Source organism: Alligator sinensis, unplaced genomic scaffold, assembly GCF_000455745.1.
Source record: "Alligator sinensis unplaced genomic scaffold, ASM45574v1 scaffold533_1, whole genome shotgun sequence".
Classification (NCBI taxonomy): domain Eukaryota; kingdom Metazoa; phylum Chordata; order Crocodylia; family Alligatoridae; genus Alligator; species Alligator sinensis.
The window spans coordinates 628,323-639,580 of NW_005842330.1; the positions used below are offsets into that span (position 1 = coordinate 628,323).

Genomic DNA, 11,258 nt, shown 5'->3' on the forward strand with positions numbered 1-11,258 from the left:
CCAGCATCTGGGGGAACGTTTGTTCACCAGAGCGCCCCAAGGGATGACGAGGTCGAATGGTCACAAACTACTTCAAGACCGTTTCAGGCTGGACATAAGGAAGAACTTCTTTACTGTCCGAGCCCCCAAGGTCTGGAACAGCCTGCCACCGGAGGTGATTCAAGCGCCTTCATTGAACACCTTCAAGATGAAACTGGAAGCTTATCTTGCTGGGATCCTATGACCCCAGCTGACTTCCTGCCCTTTGGGCAGGGGGCTGGATTCGATGATCTTCCGTGGTCCCTTCCAGCCCTGATGTCTATGAAATCTATGAAACCAGAACTGGAAGTTCCTGAATCCAGCAGAATGAGAGCGGGAACAGCTGAGAGCATCCAGGAGGCTGCAAGAAAGTTTATTTCAGGGAGTCATCTCTAGTGAGAGAGCTGACAGGGAAGAAGCCAAGACAAAGCGGCTTTCAGGTAGCCTGAAGCCTCAGCACAGCAACCCGGTGAGAAGGACTGAGAAGGAGGTACCACTATGACCTGAATAGAAGGACAGAGATAAGTTAACTTTGTATTCTCCACTTGGGAAGAGGGGAAGAACCCTCCTAGACACAAAGTGATAGTGAAGAGTAACTATCTGCACATAAGCTGGGAGGCTGTTTAAACTTGAGTCTGTTCATTTGCTAAAGCCCTGGTAGATGCTAACCAGGACTAAGTTGGTAGTGACTAAGTTGGGAGTCAGAGGCATAGAAAGGACTCTGATAGACTCTGGCAGATTACATGGACTATCAGTTAACGCCCAGTGGAATGGGAAAGGGTATAGTTGGTGGTGCCCTCACTATACTAAGGCGGACACAAGAACCAATTGTACAAGAAACTACACACCCAGGCATTCCTTCTTTTCTCTCTTATCAGCAAGTCATGGCAGGCAAGAGTGTGGGTGTGCAGAATATTGCATCAAGAAGGGTCCTGGTAGTCTTCAGCCAGCTGGTTGAAGAGCAGTGACTGCGTCAGTAGAAAAAAAAAAAAAAAAGAAAAGGAAAATCTTATGGAGAAGGTGATAGCCATCCGAGACTAACTGATTACTTAAATTGAGATGAGTCTGACATCAATTACACTTTAATGTTAATCAGGAACAGATAAAGTTCCCTTTGAGGGTTAGAACTGAGACATTGGAGAGAGAGCAGTTTTCTTGTAAGAAGATGTCATTGATATATCATGTCTATAGACTTATACACTATATAGTGTCTACAGACTTTCTACAGAAACTTACAAACATAGGGCACCTTCCCAGGAACACCCTCCTAGCCACCATGAATGTTACAAGCTTATATAGCAACGTCCCACACCGCGATAGCATCTAAGCCTGCCTACGAGAGCAAGGGGACAACTCAGCATACAGACCCAAAGATATTACTGACCATATACACTTCATCCTTACACATAATTTCATTTTTAATAACCAACACTTCCTCCAGACCATGGGCACAGCTGTGGGCACCAAAATGGCTCCACAGTATGCCAACTTTTTAATAAGCCACCTGGAAAAAGAATTCCTCAAGGACTGCACTATCAAACCCTTGCTATACTTAAGTTATATCGATGACATCTTCATCATTTGGACTGAAAACCTGCAATCTCTGATTGAGTTCCATCAGAATGTTAACAATCAGCATCCCTCCATCTGACTATCTCTTCAATACTCCAGCATCAACATCTCCTTTTTAGGCAAAATGATCAGTATCCAGAATGGGAAAATACAGACCATGTTATACAAGAAACCCACAGACTAACATACCTATGCACAAAACCAGCAATCACCCTAAACACACCAAGAAAGCTGTAATGTACAGCCAAGCCCTCAGATACCACTGAAGTTGCATGGAGGAGTACATCCAGGATTGCCACCTCACTAGTCTAAAAAAGGCTTTCACTCAACACGGACACTACTCCAGAGAGATAGATTGCACATTTGAAAGAGCCACCCAGATACTACATGAAGAATTGCTGCAGTACAGAAGCAAACCCCTCACAAGTCACACACCTCTGGTTATGACATATCCCCCCCTCCCTTGAACCCATGTGGAAAATCCTCAAACAATTGCAACCCATACTGGAAGGAGACCCTATTGTTAAAGAGATCTTCCCAGAACCACCCATCCTAGCCTTCAAACAAGCACCAAACCTCACTTACCTCGTAACCAGAAGCAAACTTCCTATGACCCAGAACACATCGAATGGATCCAGACCATGCCATGACAAGAAACGCAAAACCTGTTAATGTACCTCCAGCACCCCCACAATTACCCTACAGCAGAACCATCAGCATTTCTGGATCTTACAGCTGCACCTCCATAAATATAATATATCTCATCCAATGCACCAAATGCCCTGATGGAAAATATGTAGGAGAGACCAAACAACAACTGTGCTCCAGAATGAAAGCACACCAGAAATCTATTGAAAATAAGAATATCCAATTACCTGTGGGGTCACATTTCTCACAAGAAAACCACTCTCTCTCCATTATCTCATTTCTAATCCTCCTAGGTACAAGGGCATTACAAAACACTTTTTACAGATGAGCCTATGAACTTCACTTCATCAACCTCCTGGATACAAAATATCCTGGACTAAGTATAGACATTGACACATTATAACCTGCCTGACATCTCACTCCCCAGGTACCTCTTCACTATTTACCTGCTACATTCATCCCCCTTCTCCCTCCCACCCCCTGCCCCCACAACTGTCTCTCACCCACTGACTCCTCAATTTACATCTTCACTGACTGCCTTTCTTGAATGCATACCACCCTCTGGCTTCTTTACTATTCCATCCAAAAAGAGCACACACCAACTGCAGATGCTTCCTCAGCCTGACGAAGGGTTTTTTAAACCTGAAAGCTTGCTAAGAAAATGTTTTCCAACTATTTAAGTATGATCTAGACATGTATGATCTAGACATACAGTACACGCCAGGAAAACATCTACTTATTGCAGATATAGAACAGAATTCCAGCTTCAGACATAGCACATACTAATCTCATTAAAGGAGTGATTCCTGTCATAGGTAAAATGTGGGCACTAATTGCAAAAACTACTGCTAAGGACATGACACTGCAAAAAGTGATAACAATTATTTGTGCTGGTTGCCTTGGAAAACATATACCTAGCCCCTGCTCTCCATTCAAGGAAGAGGTATCAGTACTGGATGGCATTTTGTTCAAAGGCTCATGACTTGTTGTTCCAACAGTGATAAAGAAAAACATGTTAAACAGAATACATGAGGGGCACGTAGGCATTGAAAAATGCAAAAGGAGAGCAAGGGGTGTTCTATATTGGTCCAACACAAATAATGACATAGAAGCTGCTGTGAAGGCTTGTACAATGTACCTAAAGTACAGATTAGCACAAAGAAAAGAACCCGTGACTTTCATAGAGGAGCCCATAACTCTGTGGTATCAAGTGGGCATTGACTTATTCATATATTTAGTGGATTATTATTCTCACTATCCTGAAATTACATTTCTCAAAAGCACGACAACAAACCATGTCATAACTCACATTAAATCAATGTTTGCTAGACAAAGGAGTCCACAAATTGTGAGAACATACAACGGACCTCACTTCAGCTGTCTTGAGGTTAAAGACTTTGCAAACAGATCGTCACAATACTTCAAATTCTAAATACCCACAATCCAATGGTTTGGTAGCAAATAAAGTAGAAATAGTGACAAAATTGTTGAAAAAAGCTACAGATTCATACATGGGAAGGACACGTGCTAAGAAGGAACAGATGACACTTGCAGCTTATAAAGGGGAGAAAAGAAGCAGCATCAAGAGATTCATGAAAGGAAACAGAGCTAAAATCAAAGCAACAAGAAATGACAAAGGAGATTGAAAAGGACACAGAAGTAGGGATATCTGAACAAGGAAACCAAACAAGAACTGAACCAATAAGGATTGAGAATGCAGAGAAACTCTGAAGATCATTTAGATCAAAAAAAGAACACAAAGACTAATAGAGACATGTAAAATGTGCTTTAACTATGGTTTGAACTAACCTTCCAATGTTAGTATTATATGGGGATCTGTTACATGTAAAAGGGGAAGACATATAGACACCTTTAAGAGTGTTATGTGTAAATTGTTACATTGGCTTGGGGATAGCAGGAGGGAACAGCAGAACAGCAGGCAGAGCACTGCTCTCTGAATAAGCAAGCTTTTTCATTCTATAAGCTTAACTCGTCTTTTTTTTTGAGAACACACCAGGTGCATGTCTACACGTCTGCCTTTGTCACAAGCAAACTGTGCCTGACAGGAGACGGCCCAGTCCTGCTCTGCCCCTCTACAGCAGCCACAGGGAGTTCCAGGCTCCCCTGGGTGCCAGCCCTTGGGGCTGGCACAGGGCATGGGAGCAAATCTTAATCCCCATGTGGCAGGGATACAGCTGCCCCTGCAAGTGGCACAGCTCCCCCTGCATTGGGGCTTAGCCAGGCTTCAGCACCCTGCTGCTGCCTGGGCTGACCAGGAACAAGTTGATCCCAGTCAGCATCTACACATGCATTACGGTGCATTAACTAACGCACCATTTATCTAGTACCTGTATGTGTTGGTACTAGCAAATGGAGTATTGGACTAATTTAATGTGCGGTAAATCCTGTGCACATATTGATGGTGATGCTTTACTGCACATTAGGTTAGTCTAATGTGTAGTAAAGTGTCTCGTGTAGATGTACCTACAGAGAACAAAACAAAACAAAATTGGCATTTAGAAGCTAACGCAGAAATATCCCAGTCAGAGAAAATGGCCCTGTAAAATGGCCCTGACACAGGAAACTCTCCAACAAGAAAAAGGAATTATTTAACACCTTTCAGAGGTGTTTTTCACATGCTCATCTTGATTTTGGCTGTGCCTGCACCAAAGCAGTTTAGCTCAGAGGGGTTTTGCCTCAGCATTACCCATAGAGCACATCATAATCCAGCTACTCTTCATATTCAACACTACGGATCTCCTACACAGAGTACAAGGACATTAATTCAGGAAGTCTGTCTTCTTAGCATTCTGGAGACTAGGAATATTGATTGCTGATGGATATATTTGGTGATGAATGCACGTACCCTCCTGAATAAGTAGAGAGGATTTTGTGTCCCCCTCTTACATATGTTATTGAAATAACTTTGTCTGTCATCATTTGTACATGACACCTGTATATGCAGTGTACAAAGGCCTGATATGATCTCTGCACCACTTCAATCTCTAGCACACTGATATGAATTTTTGCCTCCTAAGGCATACAAATATCCTGTGCCCAGAGGTTGTTACTCTCCCTGCTAATAGGAAAATGTCTGTCATAAATGTTACTGATAACCCTTAAAGGGAGAAACTAGCTCTTTACACATATTGAACAAATCATTCCATCATCTTAGTTGAAGTAAACCATTGAGGCCATTTGCAGTCATGCATAGCTGACATTTCCTCAGAAAGCACATACCTTGCAGCCGGAGTTTAGCCACCTGAGATGACTGATGTCGGACTGAAATCAGGACTAAAAGCAATCCTATGTCAGACAAACTATGGCTGCTACAGAGCCTACAATGTCTCCTATGAATCCCACCTACTGTGTGGGAAACAACAGCAGAGATACCCACACAAGTGTTGGACATCTGACGGTTCAATAACAGTCTTGACATGGAAAAACTACATCATGTGAACAGGCCATTTCACTAGTCAATCTCATTGGAAGGGACAAACTATTACACTCTGTCATCTGAATTACACAACTACTGGTGAAGATTCAGGTCTGCTGACAGGCTGAACAGGACCTCATACTGATAATGACCTTGACCTACCACAAACTGGAGATATTTCTTGTGGGGAGATTTGATTGTAAATTGACATCCCAAAGAGATTAAAAACAAGTTCTCCTCCTACAGAGATGGTGTGATGATACTTTGACCATCTTGAATCATAAGTTGAGAATAAAAGCAGTGATCTTTCTTTGATCCAAGATTGGTGCTGTCCTCCTTTTCTTCAGAATCTGTCTCCCTAACATGCAATGTTACTTCCTCTATCATAACCAGAGCAAGCAAAGAGGAAACATTTTGCTGAAGCAAGTTCTTATGAGAAGGCTCCCTGAAAGTAGGCAAGAAAAGAGGCTATGGGGTAGTAAGCTGAAATGGATTGTATATTTAGCTATGATGGTATCCAATGCCCACTGGTCTGTTGTAATTGGGTTCATGCCCTAAGTTAGAAATGGTGAGGCAAGCAACTGGTAAAGAGCTGGGCAGAGGTGCGGCCATTCTGTGAAGCAAAAAAAGAAAAAGGAAAGAAGGGGGTGGGTCCCTTGAGGACGTCGTCAAAAGTTCTGCCTATTACTGGGTGGAACGTGGGAGGCAGGCTGGGCGGCCAAAGACTGCTTGTGTCTATCCAACCGTTGTCACTTCCTAGAGTGTATCTCAGACTGGGCGGTAAACAGTTGAGGAGAAAGAGGAAGTAGGAGAATACGTGATACTTGTGTTTCTTTTGAGGCGCAGAGGAAAACATTCTCAAAGAGCGTAAAGTAGCTTTGAAATCTTTCAGCTTGTGGAGCCTTTTATTGATTTTGATACAGAAAAGTCCTTTCCTATCTAGGACTCCAACTGTGAAACAAAGTCAAGGTAAAAGGAATTACTTCATCCTGCCAAGACTTCAGGACCTCATAGGCAAACATTTAGAAGCTAAATCCAATGGCTTTAATGTAGGATTTAGCCTTTTTCATCATTCAACACTAGTGAACATTGTGACAAATTAGTATTCTTATGCTCCTTTTAGCATTCAATTCCTATTATAATTCGCTTTAATGCTAACTTTGCTGTCATAATGGTATGAGGAAAGCAAGCAGTCTTTTGGAGATCATCTGGGGGAAAATACTCCCTGATCTAAAAAACAATTCCACAGCATCCTGGATTCGCAGCTTAATATACAATAAGGAGGGCAATACTGAAGTGGGACAGATATAGCATTAGATGGCCCACAGGTGCACAAAAAGATTTAAAAATTAAGAAGTGAGGTGGGGAGGGCCAAGAGGGTCAGTATTCTCTGTGCTGATATGCACCAAGTCAAAAGAAGGGATCTAGGTATGAGCTACCCCTTCTTCCCTTGGAGTTAGCTGCCACTCTGCCAGTCTGATAAACTCTCCCACACAGGGAAAGATATCATGCCCAGAAGTTGGCTTACATCCCTGTTGGATTCTATAAAGCCTTCTTATTTATTCTCACTCTATTTGATTTCCATTATAAGTGATCAGATCCTTTTCTGCATCATACTAAACTCTCAGCCTTGCTATCTTCTAGCAGTTAGTTAACCGGTTAATAATGCAATGTATGAAAAATATGTCCTGTTAGATTTTAAACCTGCTTTCTTGCAATTTTACTGAATGTTCTTCTTTTTATATTCCAAGGAAATGTGAACAGACATGCCCACCCAAAGTGTGGACAGAAATACCTACTTCATCTTCTCTGAAACCCTAAATATTTTGTGTCTTTTTCATGTGTCCTAATGTAAACAGTCCCCATCATTTCAATCCCTTTTCATATGAAAGTTTTTCATGCCTAATTCTTTTCATGGCTTTTTCTGAACTCTTTCTGTTTCTGCTTATACTTTTTTTCATGTACAGCGCAGAACTGAATGCAGAGGTCCAGGTGGGGATCTACCATTGATTTATAATACTACTACTATTTTCCACCCTTTCCTTAGGTATCTTTGGTTTGCATTTTGAAAGCTGCTTCACAATGAGCTCTTCAGTGATGCCCACATCTTTTTCCAGTACAGAGTCTTCTCAAGTCTTAATCAGAATTATTTTTTTCCATCCGCCAATTCTGTCTTGTTTCTTTGTTTACCTTTTATCGTGAAAAAAACCCTAAGACTTATTCTTTCTCTGTTATAGGTTGAACCTCCAAATTAAATAAAACATTTGCTTGATAAATATAGAGTAAACAAGGAGGAGGAACAAAATAACTGAAACTAAAAGACGACATAATAAACAACTGCTTCCCAGCCCTTAAAGAATTAAAAAAAAACTAGCCAGGAAGCTCAGCGTTACAGAGAAAGTAAGAGTTCTTTCAGTCCCTAATAGACTAGTGAGGGACAGTAGGAAAGTCTCACATTTACCACACATAAATTATCCAGTGTTTGAATAAAAAAGAATGGTAGCAAAACGTGTATACTTCCTCAGAAAAGGAAATTCCTGGGGCTTTACTCTGGTCACTACCTGTTCTGCAGTCTGCAATGCTCCTTGTTGCGCTAACAATTCATGAGGCACTTTGCCTTTAGTAAGAACCACAAAAGTCATATCCCAAAATCACGAATGTGCAGAGAATACCACAAATACATCTTCTATTTCATCTCTACAGCTAGCAAAGATTTCATTCCCCTAGCCCTACTCTTTAGCTTAGCACAGCTGACTGAATATCTTCTGTCTAGGTAGATATTACTGCCAGAATCAGTAACATGACCTTCGGCAGCTCGAATGACTTAGAAATAGGTAGAAAGATTGTAATATCTTAAAGCTTTTTGTCATTTAATAAAGAAATGATTGTTTTAGATTCCAAATGTTATAGGTGCTTCATATTACTCACAGATTATATTTGTGTCTTTCATTTTGCAGAAGACAAATCAATACAACTGTTAATGAGTTATTTTTTAGAGCAATAAATCACTGAAAGCTATAGGTTTGTGTGTAAATAAAAGCTGCAGGCTTGAAAGATGAAGAATAACTTAATCCCCTAAAGGTACACTATTATTAAACCTTAGTTAATGAATATTTCCTTTAGAATACTTTTATCAAGTTTTAAATACAGGCTTAACTTGCCTAGATTTTTGTACCTGAATGAAATTTGCAGTAAACAGTTATAAACTAAATTGGATTTTGTATGCTCAAAGATGCTCTAAGGCTAGCAAAAGGATCATTTACATTTTCTCAAGTATTCAGGGAACTATTTATTGAACATAATCCTTGCATTTTTTTGTTTCCTATGTATTGCCTGTTACCTCGCACAGTATCTTTAGTTCACTTTTTTTTTTCATTTTTAGTTGCTGTATGAGATCTCACATTTGTTACAATCCTTTATAATCCAATTTACCATCTTTTTAAAAAAAAGCAAGATGAATAGTAATGTATTCTCTTTTAAGTTTATAAAGACAGGAGGTAAAGCAGATGGAGTATCTCAGTGGGCACACATTCAAAACACACCATATTAGGACTCCAACAACCCTGGCTTGTCATATTTCTAGCTTCTATATTTGTACTGTCGTAACCAATGAAGGCAATGACAAACCCACATTACTGCCCACACCTATTAGGCTAGTGACAAAGACCTCATAAAACAATATAAGTGGTACCGTGCTGTACTAACATGTTCCATTCTGGCTCTGGACGCACAAGCTCCTGAACTAGTAGTTGTTCAGGTGCATTAGTATGACGCTGCACGTGGGCTAGTAGGGCCAGAAAAAAAAATTATGCTATGTGGTATGGGCTTACTTAATATTTTATATAAAATTCACTTTAAAACATAAAATGGCTTAATCCAGGATTTTCAGTCCATCTATCCATCATGTCCTTCAAATTCCCACCTGCTACCCTGCATTGAATGTTATTGGTTATATTTTCTTTCCCCTTCTTCATATGGTCGGTTTTGAGAGCCATTCTACACTGCAGAGTCTAAATATTTTTTAAACCACATAAAAATTATCAATCAGTATGAACTCCAGAGAACTTTGTCTTACGGACTACAGGTTTTATTGGGATATTTCTGTGTTAACTGTGTTCACATTGTTATAATACTGTATGACTCAGTTTATCTCATCAGCCTGTGCACAGAGAAGGAAGGTTTGAGTGTTAGGGCTGGGTATGTGCAGGAGGAGACAAAGATGTGCCTGTAGCAGTAGCAAAGTCTGATGGCTTTGTTGACATATCAGTAAACTTGAGATGCCCAACAACTGGAAAGCGTGGAGAGGAGCTAAGCATGACAGTGGGAGATCAAGCTAGAAAGAAGCCAGTCTGGCAGCTCCTGGTCAGAAAGGTCTCAGGGACTGAAAGCAATGAAAAAGCTTTGAGGAGTTGGAGATACTCTAAAAGAAACAGCTGAGTATATTTGGGGGTGCTCAAGGCTATGCAGGCTGGATCAGAAATGGAGGGACTGCTTAATCTCTGTGGAGAGAACAAAGAACTTCTGGCTGGTTGACCTTAGCACCAATACATGTCTTTACTGAAGAGACTGCTGTCAGAACTTAGTAGTTAAGTGCCTCGGCACAGTGGAATTTTCTAGCACAATGAAGCTTTTTGGCATGGTGAAATTTCTGCTATGGTGGAGAACCCTGATGCAGAAAAGCTCCCGCCATCCCTATGTAAATATGCACACCATTATTGGCTGGTTCTAAATTATTCCTACGTGGCGACTAGCAATTGGCTTGCTAGCCATATAAAAGTTAGAGGAGTTTCCGCCCAAGTTGGAGAACTCCGCGCCCATCTCGGAGTGAACGTGGCGGACTGATCACCCACCAACGACTCCCCATCATCGACTTTCCCGACATACCCCGTATCCTGCATGCTCGTTGAATTGTTGTACTCTGTGTTCTGCATGCTCGTTGAATTGTCACAGACATTTCACCTCGGTTTAAAGAGCTCTCGTCCGGTTGTAACTGAAGCTAACTTTCTGCCTACGCTGTATTCATCGACGGTGTAAGTAAAGCAATCTCTTTGTTTAACCGATACGCTTCCGTGCCTAATTCTGCTCCATCGGTCAAAAGTACCTGCCTGCCGTTTCGGGGCTACTGGCCACAGCCCCGCCTACCACTCGACCGCCACCTTATGGAGCCCCAATGAAGTTAGAATTAGTTAGAAACTACCCCGGTGCAGTGAAAGGCGCCACATGACGAACCCTGTGGAACTAGGGGCACACATCGCCTATCACCAGGTGGGCAGAACGGGTGAAAGGCTCATCAGTGGTTACCTTTCACTGAAGGGGGAAGAGGGAGCTTCAAAAGAATGGGAAGCACATCTTCACCCCGGGGCGTTCAGGTGTGTGATGGGTAGTGAGCGGGTTCTATTTAGGCCCCGTGAGGAAGTAAGCACTGCGTCCTTCACCGGAATCAAATTGGCGGGTGCAGTATACCCGACTTTGAGCCAAGAGTATGCCCGCTGTATGCGACTCATGTGGGAGGGTGGAGAACCGACGCCGATCAGCCGGTTCAGTCCCCCAGCCCTGGAGTCTGGACTGAGGGGCCGGGAGGTTC

The 11,258-nt window shown here is 41.8% G+C and overlaps 1 protein-coding gene across 1 annotated transcript in view; it reads right to left on the reverse strand.

Annotated features, from left to right (window-relative positions):
- Window positions 1–11,258, reverse strand: part of LRP1B (LDL receptor related protein 1B) — a 1,375,759-nt gene that overhangs the window by 475,497 nt on the left and 889,004 nt on the right. The window lies entirely within an intron of this gene.